Source organism: Lytechinus pictus, chromosome 4 (genome assembly GCF_037042905.1).
Source record: "Lytechinus pictus isolate F3 Inbred chromosome 4, Lp3.0, whole genome shotgun sequence".
Lineage (NCBI taxonomy): Eukaryota > Metazoa > Echinodermata > Echinoidea > Temnopleuroida > Toxopneustidae > Lytechinus > Lytechinus pictus.
Window position 1 is genome coordinate 9,822,946 of NC_087248.1, and position 14,003 is coordinate 9,836,948.

Sequence of the window (14,003 nt, forward strand, 5' to 3'; positions counted from 1 at the left end):
GATAAGATTCACAGAACAACAGGCGCGGGGTATTTGAGGAGATTACCACATGGGAAGTGTGACCTTCCCACGAACCCAGGCACTGGGACCGTTGGAATTTGCCATTGTGTGGTCTCTTTGACCAATCAGAGTGCAGTATTCTTGTTTTCAAGCTGCTTTATGTACTTGGCAAATGAAAAGTGTGATCTTGACCCGATTAAACCAATTCTTATTTTGAAACCTATATCATTTCAAAGCATACATATTCAGCTTCATCATGATATAAAAATCATTTGGGCTCAAACAAAAATAAAGTGTGAAAATAGCAGCTTTTGTCAGGTGAAAATATTTATTTTGTAGCATATTTTAGATCAAAATTTTAACCTATATTACAAAATCTTTGAATAAATCCAAACACATGACCTAAAAGAATGATTCTTCTTCTTTACAATGGTACCAAATTCATGAAATTCGATGCACAATTAGAGCAGCAATGACCGAATGAAAAGAGGTGTTTTGGTCCGCATCAAGCTCATTAAATATGCAAAACATCTCAAGTCATGAATATCACTTGGATGAAAGAAGCCACTTTCTTGGGACCTGCGGTCTGACTGGCATGTAGCCGGGAAGTTGAGGTTTGTATGGTTTGAGGGTTTCGGTAGTAATTTCACTCATGCAATGTGACAAACAAAAGCACTTGTCATCATGTTTGAGTAACGAAGTGTACTTTTGAGAGTTCAATCGTTCGAAATGGTAATATGACCATCGTTCAATATAATATACTAACCAATGGTCGTTACAGTTCAACGCTTGATTGCAATTACTATTGTCCGATGCGTTAGATATTAGGGTCTTCCAGCACCGCGAAACAGAACGCTTTCAAGAACATAGAAAATGTATTGAAAATGCCTGTAAAATTACAATGACCAGCTGAGAGATCTTTGTCGACAACTGGTGAACCGGAATAGCAGTTCGTCCTAAGTCTTGGAGCTGACGAAAAGTTGCAATTATGTCGTTTATGCAGAGTCCAGGGCGAAACTGCTGTTTTGATTCACAAATTTTCGACAAAGACTTCTCGGTTGTTCAACATCACGAAGGGAATTCGACAATACATGTTCTATGTTCTTGAATCTGCCGTGTGTTGTGTAGCGAGATCTCCCCATTAACTCACTGAAGTCGCGATCTGCTATAATTCATTTTACCGTGAAGAGGAATCAGTTGACAGGAAAAATCAATTATAATCCTTGTCAAACGCGGGGCGATATCATGAAGCCCTGCTACGTGTGACTTTAGTCATTAGACATTAAGAAATATACTTAGACCATAATGGCATGTCATATTGGAGCCTTCAAACACATTCCCTATCGCCGGAGCTGACTGGTTCCTGGTCAAAGCCTATGAGAATTTCAGAATTCAGCAGTCGATGGGTTAAATAGTAGCATTAAAAATCAATGAAAATTGCAGTTGGAGACTGATATATTTATTGTTCAGTTAGTACATGTTCAGTTTGCAACAATTTGATAATAACAAGTGGAATGCCGTTATAATTTTTTTTAAAGATTGATTGAAACAAACTCCAAAACAGAACACAGTGTAAACACACACGGTGTTACACATGTGTGCAGTGTGCGATCTCATTGTTACTCGGTTAAAATGATCCCATCCATTCCACAAAGTCACCATGTTATATTTGTACACAATGTCACACTATGTTTAAAATGTGTCACGCTATACTCATATAGGGAAAACTCATCAGCTCATATTTAACATTTCATATTCGAAAACATGCATTAACTTTATGATAAGTTTTATGAAAGTAAATGGAACACTTCAGCAAAATGGACCATTCATTGAGCCCAACGGAAATGACAAAGAAAATGACTAGAGTCATTTGCTTGAATACGTCCTTTGCCATGACACTGAATTTCAATGCATAAATTGATTCCATATTAAACTGCCTCAAATGGGTTCTCTGAAAACAACCCCACAAAAACAAAAGAACAAGAAACACACTTTAATTTTCTAAAATAGAAGTACGAAAAACAAGTTAGGGTGGGGGAAAGTATTGTTCACCCCTCAATGAAGGATTGTGGCACATTTTATATTTAACTCTTAGCATGTCGCATTTGCCAACACGCACTAGATACTAAGCATAACTCCCATAGAATTTAGAATAAAATAGAGTTTAAGATAAGTTTGTTTTGTTATTCAATTTCAACATACACGTGGATCATTTTTAAAAACCAATAAACTTAGTCCTCCCCAGCAAAACAATGGCTTTAATGTAAGTAGATAAGTCGGATGTAAAATAAGTAGGTTATGACTTTTAACTGTGACTGTAATTCGCAAAACAGTGATTTGCACATTCTGGTTATTATAAAAATGTCTTTATTTCATTAAGTCATCCTTAAAATTAGAAATCGATAAAAAGGCAGAAGAATAATATTTATTTGATAGAGTCCAACAGAGAATTAACAAATCATGGAATAAGTCGGAAAACATCCTAATTGAATGTAATTCCTCGTTGAGGTTTTTTGTTATCTTTGACATTTAGAATGTAAAATGAAGTGTATTCTTTAAATGGTCATAATTCATATTTTTCATGAGGACATAAATATTTTCATTTTTAACCAATTCTATGGAGAATCCCTACCTACAGGGAGAATGTTGAGAATATAGCCCTAAATAATACACTGGAATAACAGCGTTATTCGTTAATAACAACGTTATTCGTATAGCCCGATGGGCTAAAATACGTTAGAATAAAGAAAAAAATGATGGCTTCTTGATTTAGGCCTACATGTGATTCATTTTATATTTTTTTTCTAACTGCGCAATCCGATAAAATCAGAAAACAAGACAATAATGAACTGGAACCGAAATCACAGATTTGAAGCGAATTTTGAAGAGGTGGACACCAAATTCCTTTCTAAAATGATGGAGATGAAACGTATTTTTTGATATTTTTTCTTCGGTTTGTAGCATTTCTAACGTTCATACTTGACAGGAAGATATAGATATGTTCTTGTATGAAATTATATCCTTAACCGCGCTCAATGTACATTGATTGGGCGACAATGTCTGATACGTACAGTCACTGACAACGAAATACAAAATGCATACATGTACGCACGAAAAAAAAAAAACTCATAAGCTAATATCAAATTACAAACAGTGACATAGTTGAGCTCGGAATGATTTGCCATTTATAAGAAAAAAGAAATGAGTTACACTATTTATCAGAAGCACCATTGTTATTTCTGAATAGGTGATGGAAATGTCTTTTGAAAGCCGGAATGCTGGCGTCATCACATGGCTCCGGATCACCGCTTCCGAACAAAATCGACATCGTGTGATCGTATGCATTCGAGGTTATTCACGAGAGGCGCAAATTTAAGGCCGGACCAGGAATATGTAGAAATCTGCGAGCTCCAATAGATGATTTCAAATTGTTTTTTGTTTTAGTAATTTTCATTTGCTGTCATCTTTTCATGTTTACAGTATTTATCTATTATCAACATCTTCACTATTAACATATTTTAAACACTATTAACATATATCTTGAATGTTTAAATCATTTTTTTAAATTCATATTTGATGTTTTTTATTATTCAATCCTTTTCTTCCTTTCTTTTTGAGAGAGGCTGGATAACTGGTTGATTATGCTATTGCCATCTAGCGATCTGTTTCCATATATTAATAAATCGAATCGATCAAAACTAAAACCCATAGTGGTCATAATAAATTAATGATGATGATGAAGTCATTGATAATAACGATGATGACGATGACGATGTCGTCGATGATGATAATGATTATGACGATGATGATGATGATGATAACGATCATGATGATATCACAGTGACAAGAGAGATATAATTGATATTCATCTAAACCATTTTCTCGATCCCGTTTATGCCACAAATCTCTATTTAGCAGATGTTCGTCATTTTAACATTTCTGGCACTCGAGACCCTTCTAGTATATGATTACCTTGATAATTCTCTTGACCACAAAACTGTGATAGCCGTCCAGATGTCAAAAAGAAATAAAACGATAGGCCTATATAGAAAAGGTTATAACGTTTTATGGTTGCCCGTATCAAACCGCAGATTTCGGTCATGCGTGCGATAAAGATATCATCTATGAATACTTGGCCAAATGTCATATTTATCCAAGTTTATTTGCACTTAGATCCTGTTCATTCATGCCCCAGTAAGCACAAACGAATTTCAGGAATATGCAATATTTGCTTAATCCTCTCCTCAATTTGGTTTTCCCCCTAAAAATTGTTAATCACTGTTTTAGTATATTTCTACATTACATGAATAATTATTTCCTAAACATGCTAAAGCAGTTGTTGTGTGAATTCTGGATGATGTAAAATAAACGTTTTGGTGGCTGCATTCGATATTCTACATTTAAAGCTAATTTTGGTGGGGATCCAAACCATTTTTTTTTTAATAGATCATTTTTCTTCATCGAATGAAACAATAAAAAGGTGAAAAGAGATGGGAATTACTGCTACCCTGTTTGGCGTTCACTAATTAAGGAATAGAGTTTCGTCGATCTGGCGATGATCAGTGGCTGCCAGGCCCACGATCAATAGGGCGAAAGGAATTTTCGGAGTATTTCTAGTTAAGATTTGTATTTCGAACAATTAAATATGGATTTTCATTTTCATCGAAATTTCCAAGCATGAAATGGGCTGGAAGATTTTGGTTATACTCATTGCATTTGTGAGATAAGTGTTCGAGGGCATTTTTAATAAAAATAGGGACATTACAGAGAATTTAGACGCTAAATGTCCTCAAATGTAGAATTCAAATTCTCACAGGAGTCAACAGATGAAAAAGAGTTATTGGTCACTTCACTTAGAAGACTGCTGGGTGTTTCATAAAGCTGTTCCTTAGATACGAGTGACTTTACGGACGAATGGTGATCCTTTGCTACGTGATATCCCTATATACAATTGATTTATGACCTAAGAAAATGTTCCAGTCGTGCGTAAAGTCGTGCGTAAATTTACGAACAATGTTATGAAACACCCACCAGGAATGTCAGGTGATACTCCAATGTTGATTCACATTACTGAACCGTATAAAATTTAAAAAGTTTAGGTCTATGCAAAATATTAAAATCACATAAATTATATAGATATAAATTATCAATAAAAGGTCTTTCTTAGAATTTTTTACTGTTTACAAAGATCTAAACACTCATATTGTGCTTTTTTTTTATATTATAGCCGCAATATTCTAAATATGTTATTTATTGAAGCTTAATATTATTGTCTGCCAGCACCAGTGTGCCCTTACACTTAACTAGGAGTACTGCGTGTGTTATTCTCCATAGATAGCACCTCCTCGAAATCCGGTAGGTGTGTCAAATATGAGCAGAAATATAACCAAAATGACGAACACTTTTTTATTGACCCACTCTTGTTTTATGACCAAAACGACCTTAATTCTTAATTAAATTTTTTTTTCCGTGTCAGCTTCCTCGTCCTCGTGACCAGAACGACCTTCATTTTTAATTAAACCATTTTATTTCCTTGTCAAATTCCTCATGACCAAAACGACAGTATGTTATTCTCATTAGGTAACACCTCCTGGAAATCCTGTAGGTGTGTCAAATAGCAGAAGTGTAACCAAAATGACGAACAATTTTTTATTGACCCACTTTTTTTTTTATGACCAAAACGATCTTAATTTTTAATTAAAACATGTTTTATTCCATGTCAACTTCGTCGTCCTCGTGACCAGTACGACCTTCATTTTTAATTAAACTATTTCTTTTCCTTGTCAAATTCCTCATGACCAAAACGACATTAATTCTAAATTAAACAATTTTTATTTTCTTTGTAATTGTACGGCAGCGGCACACTGTGTAATCAGAGGGTGAGTTAAAGCAGTTTGCACTCTCCAAAACATGTCAATCGGTTGAGTTTGGAAACACTAATAGAATGTTTCGTAATGGAAATGGGGAAAAAATGTACTATTAGGGCGGGAATGACAAAATCCGAAGACAGGGGGCCCTTTCATGAAACTTGTCATGTTATCGATCTCTGACAGTTACCATGGTAACAGTCAGAGGCCAGTGCATCTTAGCCAATCAAAACCAAGGATTTCACTAAACTTTTCAGTGCTGACAATTTGGTCAGTCCTGACAACTTTCATGAACCCCATCCCCGGGTCATTAATACATCTGTATTAAAGGAATAAGAGACGTCGTTTTAAGCGAGGGGAAGCTGAATATCATGTTGTCGATGGTAATAACGACGATTATGACGATAGTTATGGTAATCAATCCTATGATGATGATGATGAGGAGGAGGAGGAGGATGATGAGAGTTATGATAATCAACCGTAAGAATGATAGTGTGGTGATAATAATAATGATAATGATACATATGATAACCGTAACAATATGATGATCATGATTGCGATGACTGTAATGATGATGATGAAGTCATTGATAATAACGATGATGACGATGACAATGTCGTCGATGATGATAATGATGATGATGATGATGATAACGATCATGATGATATCACAGTGACAAGAGAGATCGAATTGATATTCATCTAAACCATTTTCTCGATCCCGTTTATGCCACAAATCTCTATTTAGCAGATGTTCGTCATTTTAACATTTCTGGCACTCGAGACCCTTCTAGTATATGATTACCTTGATAATTCTCTTGACCACAAAACTGTGATAGCCGTCCAGATGTCAAAAAGAATAAAACGATAGGCCTATATAGAAAAGGTTATAACGTTTTATGGTTGCCCGTATCAAACCGCAGATTTCGGTCATGCGTGCGATAAAGATACCATCTATGAATACTTGGCCAAATGTCATATTTATCCAAGTTTATTTGCACTTAGATCCTGTTCATTCATGCCCCAGTAAGCACAAACGAATTTCAGGAATATGCAATATTTGCCTAATCCTCTCCTCAATTTGGTTCCCCCCTAAAAATTGTTAATCACTGTTTTAGTATATTTCTACATTACATGAATAATTATTTCCTAAACATGCTAAAGCAGTTGTTGTGTGAATTCTGGATGATGTAAAATAAAAGTTTTGGTGGCTGCATTCGATATTCTACATTTAAAGCTAATTTTGGTGGGGATCCAAACCATTTTTTTTTAAATAGATCATTTTTCTTCATGGAATGAAACAATAAAAAGGTGAAAAGAGATGGGAATTACTGCTACCCTGTTTGGCGTTCACTAATTAAGGAATAGAGTTTCGTCGATCTGGCGATGAACAGTGGCTGCAAGGCCCACGATCAATACGGCGAAAGGAATTTTCGGAGTATTTCTTGTTAAGATTTGTATTTCGAACAATTAAATATGGATTTTCATTTTCATCGAAATTTCCAAGCATGAAATGGGCTGGAAGATTTTGGTTATACTCATTGCATTTGTGAGATAAGTGTTCGAGGGCATTTTTAATAAAAATAGGGACATTACAGAGAATTTAGACGCTAAATGTCCTCAAATGTAGAATTCAAATTCTCACAGGAGTCAACAGATGAAAAAGAGTTATTGGTCACTTCACTTAGAAGACTGGTGGGTGTTTCATAAAGCTGTTCCATAGATACGAGTGACTTTACGGACGAATGGTGATCCTTTGCTACGTGATATCCCTATATACAATTGATTTATGACCTAAGAAAATGTTCCAGTCGTGCGTAAAGTCGTGCGTAAATTTACGAACAATGTTATGAAACACCCACCAGGAATGTCAGGTGATACTCCAATGTTGATTCACATTACTGAACCGTATAAAATTTAAAAAGTTTAGGTCTATGCAAAATATAAAATCACATAAATTATATAGATATAAATTATCAATAAAAGGTCTTTCTTATAACTTTTTACTGTTTAAAAAGATCTAAACACTCATATTGTGCTTTTTTTATATTATAGCCGCAATATTCTAAATATGTTATTTATTGTGTTTTTTAAATATTTTTTCTTTCATTCTTCTCTCTCTCTCTCTCTCTTGGTGAAGGTGATTATGATATATTGAAAAAGTAACTAAATTGAACTTCAGCATTTTGGGGAAACAAATCGTGTTCATAAAGAACCCTTTTACTACACATGTGTATATTTATATTGGAATATTAAACGTATGGAAATTGATGCAGCACCAGATTTTGTTAAAACAAAGCATTATCTGGTAATGATTTCCCTAACACCTTTTGAGAATGTTGATTATGGTTATATCAAGAGTCAGCTGGGGTCCTAAACGTCGTATTTTCAGATAAATTTGTTATAATATTGATAAAGTTGTTCCACATAAATGCACAAGGTTTGCCTTTATCATTGAGGGTGTAAGTAAGATATACCCGCATAAAGTATCCTAGGGAAAATATAAATATTTATTGCACCATACGTTCTAGCCGTTAGTATTTTCCAAGTTTTGGGTTTTAATGTACATGAACGAAACTCACTTTGTTTCTAAGGTTTTGGTTTCATCAGAGTTTTACCTTGCAAATTTCAGTGAAATGTTATCTCTTCTGCTTACTTTTTAACAAAGTAAATGTCACATAACTGTCTAGCTGCAATTTTGATTGGGCACATCTAAAAATGTACTATTAGGGCGGGAATGACATAATTCGAAGACCGGGGCCCTTTCATGAAACTTGTCATGTTTTACCTTGCAAATTTCAGTGAAATGTTATCTCTTCTGCTTACTTTTTAACAAAGTGAATGTCACATAACTGTCTAGCTGCAATTTGGATTGGGCACATCTACGTGACTTGAAAGCACATTGTAAACAGATGTGGGTGTGTATGTAGATTAATGTGTGTTTTCCTTGAATACTAATAAAAAGTTGTCATGGTTGTGGTCAATGTGGAGAAAACGATTATCAAATAATTTAATCATTGAAGCTTAATATTATTGTCTGCCAGCACCAGTGTGCCCTAACACTTAACTAGAAGTGCTGCGTGTGTTATTCTCCATAGGTAGCACCTCCTCGAAATCCGGTAGGTGTGTCAAATATGAGCAGAAATATAACCAAAATGACGAACATTTTTTATTGACCCACTCTTGTTTTATGACCAAAACGATCTTAATTCTTAATTAAAACATGTTTTATTCCATGTCAGCTTCCTCGTCCTCGTGACCAGTACGACCTTCATTTTTAATTAAACCATTTTATTTCCTTGTCAAATTCCTCATGACCAAAACGACATTAATTCTAAATGAAACAATTTTTCTTTTCTTTGTAATTGTTCGGCAGCGGCACACTGTGTAATCAGAGGGTGAGTTAAAGCAGTTTGCACTCTCCAAAACATGTCAATCGTTTGAGTTTGGAAACACTAATAGAATGTTTAGTAATGGAAATGGGGGAAAAATGTACAATTAGGGCGGGAATGACATAATTCGAAGACCGGGGCCCTTTCATGAAACTTGTCATGTTATCGATCTCTGACAGTTACCATGGTAACAGTCAGAGGCCAGTGCATCTTAGCCAATCAAAACCAAGGATTTCACTAAACTTTTCAGTGCTGACAATTTGGTCAGTCCTGACAACTTTCATGAACCCCATCCCCCGGGTCATTAATACATCTGTATTAAATGAATAAGAGACGTCGTTTTAAGCGAGGGGAAGCTGAATATCATGTTGTCGATGGTTTTTTGTTTTGTAATAATATTTATTAATCATTCAGTTCAAAGTAATGGTACATTGTAAAATATTACAAATCAATATTAACAAAACACTATTCACAAAAGACAAATAATTATCCATAATACAAATAATCGTACATGTCATGGTATTAACATATATGATATACAGTGGATAAATTCAGTAACAAAAATTAACAATTAATAACCAATATAAATTAACAAAATCATACAACAGCTATGCAGAAAATTGATTACTCGACATTGATTAAACTGAATGAAATTTATAATATAAAAAAAAACCGGAAAGGGTTCGAGAGCTCACTCCCCACACACTCCCATAAAAGAACGAAATCGCTCTCACACCCAACCCCCCCCCCCACACACACAGACAAGACACAAAACAATTAGACAATACAAACAAAAACAATACAAAAAATAAGAAAAGCAGGAAGAAGGAAAGAAAGAAAGAAAGAAAGAGAGAGAGAGAGAGAAAAAGAAAAGAGAAAGAAAGAAAGGAGATAAGTAACATGCAAGGTAAAGAAAAGCGGACAGTTTATAGTGACAGACAGACCAGCCAACCCCGCACGTGTGCAAACCGGGTAAAGCCATCCCTTCCTCATCCTACTTAATTAATTGCTTTTTAGGTGTTCCCACTTTTTATAGTGCTGTGTTAATGTTTTTCGCTCTATAGCAATTTTCTTTTCTTCTTCTTTACTTTTAAAAAGCTTTACTTGTATCTCTTCAGCAGTTGGTAGTTTATGATTCCCCCTTCCGTGATATATTAAAAATTTGATAAGTAAAATGATATGATTTAATAATTGTCTATTTTCTGTCGTCTCTTCTAATCCAACATGGATATCCTTCCACTGTAAGCTTTTAAGAATCGGAAATTTTAATATATTGCTACACAATTTCCATAATACTTTAACCATTTCACATTCGTAAAAAATATGTCTATAAGTTTCTTTATCTTTACCGCAAAAAGAACATTCATTACTCGATACATATCGAAACCTATATAAATGGTAATAAATGGTAATAAATGGTAATAACGACGATTATGACGATAGTTATGGTAATCAATCCTATGATGATGATGATGATGATGAGGATGATGATGAGGATGATGAGAGTTATGATAATCAACCGTAAGAATGATAGTGTGGTGATAATAATAATGATAATGATAAATATGATAACCGTAACAATATGATGATCATGATTACGATGACTGTAAAGATGATGATGAAGTCATTGATAATAACGATGATGACGATGACGATGTCGTCGATGATGATAATGATGATGATGATGATGATGATAACGATCATGATGATATCACATGCAGTGACAAGAGAGATAGAATTGATATTCATCTAAACCATTTTCTCGATCCCGTTTATGCCACAAATCTCTATTTAGCAGATGTTCGTCATTTTAACATTTCTGGCACTCGAGACCCTTCTAGTATATGATTACCTTGATAATTCTCTTGACCACAAAACTGTGATAGCCGTCCAGATGTCAAAAAGAAATGAACAATAGGCCTATATAGAAAAAGTTATAACGTTTTATGGTTGCCCGTATCAAACCATGCCCCGGTAAGCACAAACGAATTTCAGGAATATGCAATATTTGCTTAATCCTCTCCTCAATTTGGTTCCCCCCTAAAAATTGTTAATCACTGTTTTAGTATATTTCTACATTACATGAATAATTATTTCCTTAACATGCTAAAGCAGTTGTTGTGTGAATTCTGGATGATGTAAAATAAAAGTATTAGTGGCTGCATTCGATATTCTACATTTAAAGCTAATTTTGTTGGGGATCCAAACCATTTTTTTAATAGATCATTTTTCTTCATGGAATGAAACAAAAAAAAGATGAAAAAGAGATGGGAATTACTGCTACCCTGTTTGGCGTTCACTAATTAAGGAATAGAGTTTCGTCGATCTGGCGATGAACAGTAGCTGCCAGGCCCACGATCAATACGGCGAAAGGAATTTTCGGAGTATTTCTAGTTAAGATTTGCATTTCGAACAATTAAATATGGATTTTCATTTTCATCGAAATTTCCAAGCATGAAATGGGCTGGAAGATTTTGGTTATACTCATTGCATTTGTGAGATAAGAGTTCGAGGGCATTTTCAATAAAAATAGGGTCATTACAGAGAGTGTAGACGCTAAATTTCCTCAAATGTAGAATTCAAATTCTCACAGGAGTCAACAGATGAAAAAGAGTTATTGGTCACTTCACTTAGAAGACTGGTGGGTGTTTCATAAAGCTGTTCCTTAGATACGAGTTACTTTACGCACGAATGGTGATCCTTTGCTATGTGATATCCCTATATACAATTGATTTATGACCTAATAAAATGTTCCAGTCGTGCGTAAATTTACGAACAATGTTATGAAACACCCACCAGGAATGTCAGGTGATACTCCAATGTTGATTCACATTACTGAACCGTATAAAATTTTAAAAGTTTAGGTCTATGCAAAATATTAAAATCACATAAATTAAATAGATATAAATTATCAATAAAAGGTCTTTCTTAGAATTTTTTACTGTTTAAAAAGATCTAAACACTCATATTGTGCTTTTTTTTATATTATAGCCGCAATATTCTAAATATGTTATTTATTGTGTTTTTTTAATATTTTTTCTTTCATTCTTCTCTCTCTCTCTCTTGGTTAAGGTGATTATAATATTTTGAAAAAGAAACTAAATTTAACTTCAGCATTTTGGGGAAACAAATCGTGTTCATAAAGAACCCTTTTACTACACATGTGTAAATTTATATTGGAATGTTTGTATGGAAATTGATGCTGCACCAGATTTTATTAAAACAAAACATTATCTGGTAATGATTTCCCTAACACCTTTTGAGAATGTTGATTATGGTTATATCAAGAGTCAGCTGGGGTCCTAAACGTCGTATTTTCAGATAAATTTGTTATAATATTGATAAAGTTGTTCCACATAAATGCACAAGATTTGCCTTTATCATTGAGGGTCTAAGTAAGATACCCGCATAAAGTATCTTAGGGAAAATATAAATATTTATTGCACCATACGTTCTAGCCGATATTATTTAGACTCTCTCGGAGACCAATCTATTATCAATGATTGTATAAATCGAGGATGAAATGATGTGTATCATTCTAAAGACGGAAATCAAACATAAAAATTATGCGATTGAGATATTCGATTAACGAAACAACCCTCATCTCGGAAAAACAATTACGGGTTATATGATAATACGTCTAGGGACGTCGACGCTCTAAACCACTCTTAATTTGTTTTTGATTAATATTACGACCAATTTCATAATTCATGTTTACACTATTATGACATGTCGTTAGTTTGATATATGATCAGATAAGGGAAGTCATGTAAGTGGGTTGTTAACCTCATACTTCCATGATGAGATCCACATCATTGTTATATTGAATGTAATCATTTAATTTTGCGCAAATATTCGTTTCCCTCTCTTTGAGCACTCACTTTCGATTTGTTTTAAACGACGACAGACCTATCTGATGTGGGTAATTTATAGGCATGTTCTCAATGATGCACTGCAATATCTCTGGTGTTGATTTAACACCAGCCCGGAATCTACATATGTCCACACCAGAGAAGTGTAACACCAGTTTCGTTTTAGTCTAACACCAGATATGTGTTTATACAACACCAATTAGTATTAAAACAGCATCGGTTTGATTCCAAACTGGTGTTGTTTCAATACTTCTCTGGTCAGTCTGGTGTTGAAATATATAGATTCCGGGCTGGTGTTAAATCAACACCAGAGTTTTTGCAGTGTGCGGGTATTTAATACTCCCAGTTATCTTTATTTACATGATTACACCATGCAGGTCCTATCCACACAAGTATCGTGTGTTTAATGGTCTATACACCAACTCGCATTACTGTGGACTATTATTCAATTAAAACCTTAGATGAATATTAACAGGACCACAATTAACAACCATAATTAAAACCATATAATTAAAACCATATGATTATTAAATCCATATACTTATTAAAAACCGTAGATGAATATTAACAGGGTCATTAGTTATTTAATTAAACCCTAGTACATAGGCTTAAGTGAAATGTGGCGTTGTGGCGTATACGCCTGTATGTGGGGGAAGTGAGTGATTCAGAGGTTCGAACCCTGGTCATGTCATTCGGAAGGTCCCAGACATAAATGATCATATATGATTGATACACGTCTGAAAAAACTCAGTAACACACACCCACTCACACCCTCACCCACACACACATATACCCGTAGGGATTGTATGAAAAGCAGAACACCCCTACTAGTCTCGCCTGCATTACAGCAACAACTGTCAACTTGTGACATTG